Source organism: Eriocheir sinensis, chromosome 59, assembly GCF_024679095.1.
Source record: "Eriocheir sinensis breed Jianghai 21 chromosome 59, ASM2467909v1, whole genome shotgun sequence".
Lineage (NCBI taxonomy): Eukaryota > Metazoa > Arthropoda > Malacostraca > Decapoda > Varunidae > Eriocheir > Eriocheir sinensis.
In genome coordinates this window covers 2090344-2101160 of record NC_066567.1, presented here as the reverse complement: position 1 = coordinate 2101160, position 10817 = coordinate 2090344, and the positions used below count along the sequence as shown (strand labels likewise).

General features: G+C 42.7%; 2 long non-coding RNA genes across 2 annotated transcripts; one reads left to right on the top strand and one right to left on the bottom strand.

Moving 5' to 3' along the window:
• The first annotated feature begins 759 nt into the window (after window positions 1-759).
• Window positions 760-2180, top strand: LOC126985359 (uncharacterized). The gene is made up of 2 exons (XR_007738641.1): window positions 760-1804; window positions 1935-2180. It is a non-coding gene; the product is annotated as an uncharacterized LOC126985359 (long non-coding RNA).
• Window positions 2181-8512: 6332 nt separating this feature from the next.
• Window positions 8513-10678, bottom strand: LOC126985358 (uncharacterized). Its single transcript, XR_007738640.1, has 2 exons — window positions 9600-10678; window positions 8513-9069 (listed from the first exon to the last, which is right to left on the bottom strand). It is a non-coding gene; the product is annotated as an uncharacterized LOC126985358 (long non-coding RNA).
• Between the last annotated feature and the right edge of the window lie 139 nt (window positions 10679-10817).

Sequence of the window (10817 nt, the reverse complement as noted above, 5' to 3'; positions counted from 1 at the left end):
ATAATGATGATAATGGCTGTTACGCCCACTACTTAAAACGCTAACAACAACAACAACCACTTAACCTTTTCTGTTACGTACTACTTCATAAAACTATAACAACAACCTACTTACCCCTTTGTTACTAGTCCATATAACAACAGCAACAACAACAACTTACCCTCTTCTGTTACTTCATACAACAACAGCAACAGCAACCTTACTTAAACCTCCATACAATACCACCACCACCACCACCAACAACAACAACAACAACAACCTACTTACCCCCTTGTTATTACTTTATATAACAACTACAACTTACTTACCCCTTTCTGTTACTATTTCATACAACAACAACAACAACAACCTTACCACCTTCTACTACACCTCATACAATACCACCACCACCACCAACAACAACAGCAACAACACAACTTCAAATACACACACACGCACACACACACACACACTTGCGCCTAAATGACATCACCTGCCCAGCGTTTACCTGCGCTTTAACTATTCCAATAAGCCTCCCGACTCACCTGTTCCCCTACGTCAATACATCATACCTGCCAGTACCTCACCTGTACACACTTACCTTGATGACTCACTCGCCTCTGCCCTCTACCTTGCGAGAGAGAGAGAGAGAGAGAGAGAGAGAGAGAGAGAGAGAGAGAGAGAGAGAGAGAGAGAGATGTTAACCCTATTTATGTAAAGTAATTGCTTATTATATCAACCAGTTAAAGTCTCTCTCTCTCTCTCTCTCACACACACACACACACACAAGGATACAGTAAAAAGAGAGAAGGAGTGATGTCAAAAAGTTTATTACCAACGAGTTACAAGTAAAGGCAAAGACAGTGACGGAAGAGCTGGACACACACACACACACACACACACACACACACACACACACACACACACACACACACACACACACACACAGGCTGACTTCTGTACCATATAATAAGAGTGCATAGAATTAAAAATGTGGTTAGTTAGCTATGAAAGGATTAATTAATTATTTAATAGATGAAAAAAATATTGAAAAAAATGCGTGTTCACTGTGATGATGATAATAATAATAATAATAATAATAATAATAATAATAATAATAATAATAATAATAATAATAATAATAATAATAATAATAATAATAATAATAATAATAATAATAATAATAATAATAATAATAATAATAATAATAATAATAATAATGACGATTTAAATTCAAGTCAAGATTATCCAAAATGTTTAACAAAAAAAATATATCTAAGCAAAAAAATCGCATACAAGAAAAGCAAATATATAAGAAAGCATCCAGTTAAAGAGCGGAAGAGGAGGAGGAGGAGGAGGAGGAGGAGGAGGAGGAGAAATAAGTGAAGCAAAAAACAAAACAAAAAGCAGAACTGTGAAGAAACAAAGAAGAGAAAGCAATGTAGATGTAAACAAAATGATGAATACAGCGAAAATGAAGAGATAAGAAGAGAAGAAAGCAAGATCTGAAGAGAGGAGATGAGTGAGGAGAACAAGGAAAACAGAAAAGGAAGAGGGGAGACAAGAGGAGATAAGGAAGAGATGTGAGGAGAAGGGAGAGAAGAAAGTGAGAGAAGGGAAGTAGTGAAGAGAAATGGGAAGAGTAGAAAAAACATGAAAAAAAAGAGAAGGAAGGGATATAATGAGAACAGGATTGGGGAAAGAAAGTGTGAGAAGAGTTGAGAGAGAGGGAAGCAACGGAGTGAAGAGAAAACTATGAAGAGAAAGAAATAGGGAGATAAAAAAAAAAAAGAGGAAAGGCTTGAGGTGAGAAAGGGAAAGACAGGTGAGGGGAAAGTGTGAAAAGAGAAAAAGAAGAGAGAGGGAAAGAACGGAGTGAAGAGAAAACTATGAAGAGAAAGAAATAGGGAGATAAAAAAAAGAGGAAAGGCTTGAGGTGAGAAAGGGAAAGACAGGTGAGGGGAAAGTGTGAAGAGAGAAAAAGAAGAGAGAGGGAAAGAACGGAGTGAAGAGAAAACTATGAAGAGAAAGAAATAGGGAGATAAAAAAGAGGAAAGGTCTGAGGTGAGAAAATGTGAAAAGAGATAGAGTGGGAAGAAACGAAGTGACGAGAAAAGTGGGAAGAGAGAGAAGTAAAGAGAGGAAGAAGCGAGGAAAAATAATAGGAAAAGATGAATACAAAGATGAGAGATAAGAAAGAGTGAGAAAAAGGAAGATGTGGAGAGTGAAGTGAGAGGAAGAGCATCAAGGTGGGCAGAGACAAGCCAATCCAAAACACAGGTAGCAAGGTCACCCACACACCTGACTTACCCTTCTTACCTATGGAGCAGGTGAGCCAGTACCTGACGCTACCTGGGCGCGACCACACACCTGCGAGGCCTGGGGACAGTGGGCAAGATTAACGTCACTCCCATGCACTCCACAATATTACACTGCATTCCACTATCGTGTTACTCCACTTCCACTTCCCTTTGTACATATTATCCTTTCCTCCTCCTCATCATCATCATCATCATTTCCATTGCACACACCACCATGCTCACACTCTCCTCACACCACACATTCCATCATATCGTCACTTACGTGTTACTTCCTTCACTCTATCCCATTCCTCCTCTCCTCCTCCTCCTCCTTATCATCATCATCATCATCATCATCATTTACACCGCACACACACCACTCCCACCAACATTCCACTGCATTCCACTATCGTGTTACTCCACTTCCACTTCCCTTTGTACATATTATCCTTTCCTCCTCCTCATCATCATCATTATCATCATCATTTCCATTGCACACTTACCATGCACTCCACACTCACTCCACATTTCACTGCATTCCACCGTATAGATATTATCCTCTCCTCCTCCTTCTCCTCCTCCTCATCATCATTCTCCACTCCACATTTAGTCCACACTCACTCCATTACATATTTCACTCCACTACACTTTATATTACTCCTCCGTTTCCACTTTATTAACCTCTTCCTCCTCCTCCTCCTCTTTCTTCTTTTCATCTCTTCCACATCCACTAACCTTCTCAACAAGTAACTTCATTCCACTTCATTCATACTTAATCCTTACTCTTCTCCACTTCTCTTTTTATATCCCTTCCTCTTTCTTCTTCTCCTCCTCTTCCTCCTCCACCTGTACTCCACCAATTCCACTCAACAACATTTTCCAACATTTCATTCCAGTACATTTCTCCACTGCTTTCCTTCTTTTACACATTTTTTTATCCATTTTTCCTCATTTTATCATTCTTCCTTTTTCTTATCTGTTCGTCTTCCTCCTCTCTTCTTAATCTGTTCTTCCCTCACTTATCTACTTTCCCCTATCCTCCTTATCTGTTATCCTCCTCCTCCTTCTTCATCTGTTTCCTCCCCTAACACTGCACCATCATCATTATCTGTTCTCTTCAATCCTGTTCTTCCGACCTTTTCTTATTACCCTATCGATTCCTCACCTAATTCTCGTTTTATTTATTCGTTTCATCCCTTTTCACACCATTTGTTTCTCTTTGAGGACACACACACACACACACACACACACACACGTAATCGATCAAAAACTCAACTCACTGAATGCCCTTTCTTATCGCCCTCCTTTACACACACACACACACACACACACACACACACACACGCACACACATCCTCTCTCGCTGCTCCGTCGTGCCTGTTCTTAAGTCAATCAATCCAGTAATTAAATCGTGACAAAAATAAAAGTAAAAAGCAAGACTCAACGACGACACACAAGATTCATCTCCTTTCCTTCACGGTACTGACGAGGGACACTCAAGAAAATAATATTCTTTTTTTGCCTACTTTTCTGTCTACAATTCGTATATTTCTTTTATTATGCAACTGAATCTGCGAAGAATGATTTAACTGTCTTTTTTGTTTCTTTCTTTTATATGTATATGTTTCGTCTGACTTTGAACACTGACGTATGCCACCAACGCCCATCACTCAGGATAATGCAACATGACGATCCAAAATGAGGAAATGAAAACGTGAATTGGTATTATCGACTTGATGCCAAACTGAGACTTGGAAATTACTTGTAATACGTGACTGAAACACTGACATACAAATCCAATAATCTCTTCAATACTTTTATGATCACTCCCTTAGGCGAGCAAGGGTCATGCGCAGACGGCACGTAGGCTTGGCAACGTCTGCGCATTAGAGGGAGATGCGGGTTGAGTGCTTGCGTCACTGTGATCGCTTTGATTGCTTTGGGTTTAGTTAAGTGCGATCATATGTCGTTCAAATGCTTCATGCTAGTCCGTTTGGCTTCGATTGTTCAGTGTGTGTGTGTGTGTGTGTGTGTGATAGACTATAGGTAGAAGAGGGGGAAGAGGAAAGATAAGGGGGTGAATTGAGAAAGATAAGATAAAGCAAGAAAAGTAAAGGTGAGGCAGAAGGAGAAATAGAGAAGGGCATGTGAGGAAGAGGGAGGAAGTGTGACTTGGGGGAGGAAGGGAAGGAGGTGGGAGGGCAAAGGATAATGAGTGGGCGTAAAAAGGAGGGAGGAGGAAGAGGACAATTAGAAGGGTCAAGGAAGGGTGGAAATGAGATGATGATGGTGAGAGAGAGAGAGAGAGAGAGAGAGAGAGAGAGAGAGAGAGAGAGAGAGAGAGAGAGAGAGAGAGAGCATACATATCTAGCGTATGTTTATTCAGCTGACTTCCAATACACTCGCTAGGGGACGTGACTGCGACGGGATAACTACCACCAAAAGCAAGTGGAAGGGAGGCAAGGGATGATAAAGACCTAGATAAGCTAACAGGTATACCACTTCACCTTAGTCTATCTGCCCGTGACCCCAAAGGATTCGAACCCGGGCTGACGGAAAGAGCGGTTGAGTTGAGGTCTGAAAGCGTTACCATCTGCGCCAAGGGAGTTCTAGCTGTGGTGGATTCTAACATGATAGTGAAGGATGCGATTTCTCTCCCAGTACAGCGTCCCAATACAGAAACCCATAATTCTCGCCTTGCTTCCCTTCTCCGCTCCGCTTCCCTCCTTTCCTTCCTTTCTACTTCCTTGTTTGTGTTTCATCCTTGTTTCTTCTTCCCTTTCCTTCTCTCATTCCGTTTCTCCTCTCCAGCTCCCTTCTTTCTTTCCTCCTCTCCTATCTTCTTCCCTATTCTTCTAATTTGTCATTCTTCTCCTCTCCATCTCCCTTCTTTCTTTCCTCCTCTCCTATCTTCTTCCCTATTCTTCTAATTTGTCATTCTTTCCTCCTTTCATTCCTCTTCTCTCCTCCTTTCTCTTCTTCCTTACTCTTCTCCTTTCCTTCCTCTCCATCCTTTCCTCGAATCTCCTCTTTCTTTCCTCCTCTCCTTTCATCTCTCCCATCTCCCCTTTCTTTCCTCCTATCTTCTTCCCCACTCTTTTCCCTTCCCATTCTTTCCTCCTTTCCATCCTCTGCCCTCCTTTCCTCTTCATTCTTTTCTCCCTTCTCCCCTTTCTCCTATACTCCCCATTCTCCAATCCCCTTTTTCTCCTTTCCCTCCCCCCGCACAAGCATGCCTCGCCCTCGTCTTCGCAGTAGGAGAGGAAGCAGACAGACAGATGGATAAACAGGCACATACAGACACTCTTATTGACGGAGCAGCGAGTGAGTGAGTGCATGGTAAGGGCGCCCGGACCAGCGGAGAGCGGGTTCCTTACTCTTAAATATATTGCAAGTAGTTGCACTTTACATACGCCAGATTTGTCTTTAAACGTCGTATTAGTATCATTGACAGTTAATTAAGTAGTTAGTTTTTGGGAGGGAGTTTGTTAGAAGTGTTAGATTTTCAGTTGTTGACAGGTTACAAACTCAAGTCGTAAAAAGTAATATATTTAAAGGAAGTCAACCGAACAAACTAACCACGCCTTGAAAAACGTCAAAAAGACAAATCAGGCACGTTATTGTTGGTGAAGGCCAATACGACGTTTAAAATATCTGGCGATGAACATGATACACCAGAAACACTTACCACTTAACAATAATAATAATAATAATAATAATAATAATAATAATAATAATAATAATAATAATAATAATAATAATAATATACTACTTACTAAAAAATATTACTCTTCATTAGGCTACTATTACTACTACTACTAACACCATGAATCTACTACTTATGAACAGAGCGAAATGAATAGTAGTACATGTTAGATACATCAATAGACTTAAATCTAAAGAAATATAAGAGAGGAATAAACACATCCATCCACTCTAAAGCCACACACACGCTCTTAAAAGTACTGATCGGTTAGAAATGCAAGACTCAGGGATATTGCAGACGCGCGCTCCCCGGGGTGTTGTTCGGGGTCCCGCGCCTTCTTTCACTCAGCAGGGAGCGAGATCACACACGCCAGAGACATAGAATAGATCCTGACGGTACCTAGAACACACACACACAAAAAAAAAAAAAAAAAAAAAAAAAATCTGCGTCATTTTGAATTTCGCGCGGCTCTCTAGGTAGCAACATGGCGCCTGTGATCAACTTCGCGCACACACTACAATTCCATGGCTCTGGCGCGCACCACACAACAGCCTTTCTTCTTCTTTCCACACACGCCAGAGCCAAAGAATAGATCCTGACGGTACCTAAAACACACACACACACACACACACACGAAAAAAAAAAAAAACTGAATCAGCGTCATTTTGAATTTCGCGCGGTTCTATAGGTAACATGGCGCCTGTGATCAGCTTCGCTACACACCACTATTCCATGGCTCTGGTGCGCACCACACAACAGCCCTTCTTCGTTTTCACAACGCTATGTTTTTCGTATGTAATGTTCCGAGGGTAAATGTTGCACTAAAGTGAACAGCGTTTCTGGCTAACATAACCTTGGGCCAAACATTTTACTGCGCTACGGTAATTTTGTATCTGAATGTTGTTATAAGTCATGTATGGGTGATTTGAAGTTTTTTTTTGGGGGGGGGACGCTGGAACATAATTATTATATAAATCTTGTAAAACCACAATATTGTTATGTTGTTGCCAAGTTACTATTCATCTTTTTATAGCACTAATGTTATGAGTTAGTGGTATATACAATCGTGTCATTATCATTAATATTGTTATTGCATATTATTTTATTTTACTACTGACCATTTTTTTTAAATTATTAATAATGGGTTGGTGTATTTGGTTGTTGTTATTGGTTTGCTCTCTCTCTCTCTCTCTCTCTCTCTCTCTCTCTCTCTCTCTCTCTCTCTCTGGGTCGAAGTGTGTCGCGGCGCCAAAATAACCTGCCGCGGACTTTGATACTTGGCGTCGTGAAAGAATCATGACAGCACACTTATTCGTGCTTCCCAGAACTACTGTTGTGTGGCGCGCAACCCCGCCCCTCGGACACAAGCAGAAAAAAGAAAACTTGAGTTACTGCCATACACATCAATATTTCACTAGCTTCCAAACAAAGAACTCGTATACTCTCTCTCTCATGCACCTTCCTCTGCGGTCTGAGCCACTGGGCCACAACAAAGCTAGTAATGTGCTTTTATTTTATATTTTTCTTATTCTGAAAGAGTAAGACCAAATAAATCACTGCAACCGGTGTAGAAATGGTGATTGTCGTAATGGTGGTGGTGGTGGTGGTTGCCCGTCACGTCAACAACAAACAAGTGATAACAACAGCTGTAAGTGATGGAGCACATAGCATACCGTAATTAAGACCTGGATGTCTATGGTATTTGTAATTTAGTCTTCCCGCTTCACAACGCTTGTGTAGGACTGAGACAATTTTCCTTTTTTATCTCACCTTTACGTTATGCAGCGGAGGCAAAACAAACATGCCGTATTCCCCGACGTCGAAGACGCAACTGTTTTCGGAAATAGGCCTAGATGGTTTACCATGCGTCTTGAACGATTTTTTGTCGTCAAACTGCAAACCCTGTGCGTCTGACACGCCGGTGCGTCTTGGACGCCGGAAAACACGGTCATTTGAGGAGGCTCTGCGGGACGATTTGCGGCAAAACTGTTTGACTTTCTTGTTGACAATTGATATTTTACCTTTCCTTTTGGCAGGTGAGGAGGCAGTGCACCTTGATGAGGCACCTGTACCCTCGCCTCGTGACAACCGCCGACGACGCAGAGGAAGGGTTCCGGAAGGATGACTAAAGGCATCATCATCATCATCAAGGCTCACTCGCAAATCTTCGAAGCTTAAGTTGAAGGTGGAAGGAACACTGACAATTATGAACAGCCAGCACTATGCACACATCATTAGTTAGCTAATAGGTTCATAAAAGAAAATAGTGAATGGACGAGTGACACAAGGTCCAAAAGTTGATTCAATAATAATACAAATATAAATTTTACTTTTTGTAGGCAAGCAAATGTATTAGTTTGATTATTTCCCTACATTTAAGTGAACTGATGGCCAAAACTTTGTTTATGTTTTCTCTAAGATGCAGATATTTTCATGCTTTTTTCTTTTCTCTTCGTTTGTTTAGTGAGGTGCATAGCGTGAGTGAGGCTCCAGAACACAAGGATTGACAGCCAGTAAAACACAACACTTCAAGACAACGGCTACTGCATTTATTTCTCACTTGGGATCGTAACATTCAAGATACAATCATTACATTACAACAAAAGGAAAAAAAAAGGAGGAAAAGAATGAAAAGAAAAAAATGGGTGAAAAATGAGGGAGAGGTGAGAGCAGTGAGTGAGGGAGAGAATATACTAGTAGTACCTGTTAAGGGCCGCCTGGACACAGCTGCTGCTAACTAACCCTACAAAAGATTATCATCATCATCACCCTGCCCCTCGGCCTACACTGACTGGAGGAGGTACAGGGAGTGGTGGTCTAAAGTAATGCCCGTGGGGTGGCGGAGGCGGTGGCGGAGGCGCTGCGTGCGTCTCCAGCCCGGCACAGCGCGGCACGGCGGCGGCGGCGGCGGCATGAGCCTTACGCGGCGTGACGTGACGTGACGTGACTTGACGTGACGGTACACGACATGTTACCGAATACCCGCTGACGACACCACACACACTACCGCGCCCGTACCAACGGCAGCGTGCCCGGCGGTGAGCTTCGCGCGCTTAGTACGGCCGGCGGTCCGGCGGGCCGTAACTGCGGCAGTGAGGAGGAAGGGGAGGGAGTTAGTTCTCGCCTGAGCCTTCCTGGTCCACCAACACAAGACATCACTGAATAATGAGACTACAATACTCTTACTTAGCTACAGGCTGCGGCACACACCTGGGGAGGGTTACTGGTTAGTGGCCCCTGTCGTTATCACTGTAGCCTGCCCCTACCCTACCCCTGCCATGCTCTTACCCGTCCCCGGCCTCTGCTGTACCCCTGCCATGCTCTAACCCTGTACCAATCCTCAACCTACCGTAGTACCCCTGCCATGCTCTTCCCTGCCCCCAGGCTCTGCCTTACCCTTCCCTTGGCCTCCCACACTGAGCAAGGGGGCGTCACCACAAACTGGCAGGGCAAACCCATGGCAGCTGTTTCTTTTGCTGATGCCTTCTACTCCCTACTACCTGCTACCTGCTACTCTCCTTCAGGCAAGTGAGTTAGACTGATCTAGATTTCTATGTGAGGAGCCCCAGCCATCAAGACATACCACACAGAGGAAGGAAGCAAGTTGTACTCACCCACGCATCGGCGGAGGAGGTGGAGGGTACCTGCAACAAAGGAACATGCCACAGGTTAATTAATGACATACACCTTGGCAATATTGCAACTACTCAAATATTCCTTCTTTTTAACTTTTTCAGTATCTTCCTCTGTTTTTTTATATATTATAAGCATGTTATGAGGATATATTTTTCCCGAAGTCCCTGCCTCCCATACCATAAAAAATAAAATGATAAATAAATAAACATTACTGCACACCCATCTCTTGTTACAGGCTAAATAAAATGATCTAAGAAAAAATCCGTTTCATATTAAGGACAGAAAATGATACAGCCGCTTATACAAGTAAAACAAAAAGTAATCTTGATTTTTTCTTAACCCAGACTTTTGTTCTTTTTCCTACACTAATACAGTCCTGAATCACACTACCACACTCTGCCACCACCGATACCATAAACCACAACACCACACCACTGCTATCCCCTCCCCTCATCTTAAGGCACACCCCTACCAATACCCAGTTGACAGCTACCACCAAGGCCTGGGCAAGATTACTAACAAAGACTTACCCCCCTCACCCCTTTCCCTGTGCTGACAAAGCTGGTTCACGGCTAGACTGCTGGTGCACATTTATGTAAGTAATACCTAAAGAATCCTGGTGTGCCATAGTCCCTTTTTCTTCCATTCTACTAGGTTGTGTTTTCCTCCTTAACCCAGTAGCAGCGACGGGCCAAATTTGTGCCACGATTTATACCCCCAAAAATAGATGATACATAAACTGATCACAAATACTTTGATATATATATTATGAATTGGTTTGTGTGACTGATGATTTTTTCTCATTTTTCTCACTTAGAAGGACCATTAAGAAACATGATCCCTTCTGCTACAGGGTAAACTATCTGTTCATATTAGAGGGCCAGGAGCACAGAAGTTGTTTCCAAATATCACATTCTCTCCTCTCTATTCTAGGCTCTCACCTACCCCCACCCTCACCCCCATGAATCTAACACACACCCAACAACTTTTCTCCCCATCACACACACACCCCACCACAATAAACTACCTTCATCTCACACACACCCCATCACATCCCCACCACCATGACTTCTCCCCATCTCAGACACCCCCCCCACCCCCATACTATTGATCCAGCCCTGCTTCCTGCATCCCCCACACAATAGGTCATCCATCATCCACTGACAGGCCTACAATGTTAGCCACTACACACTCCA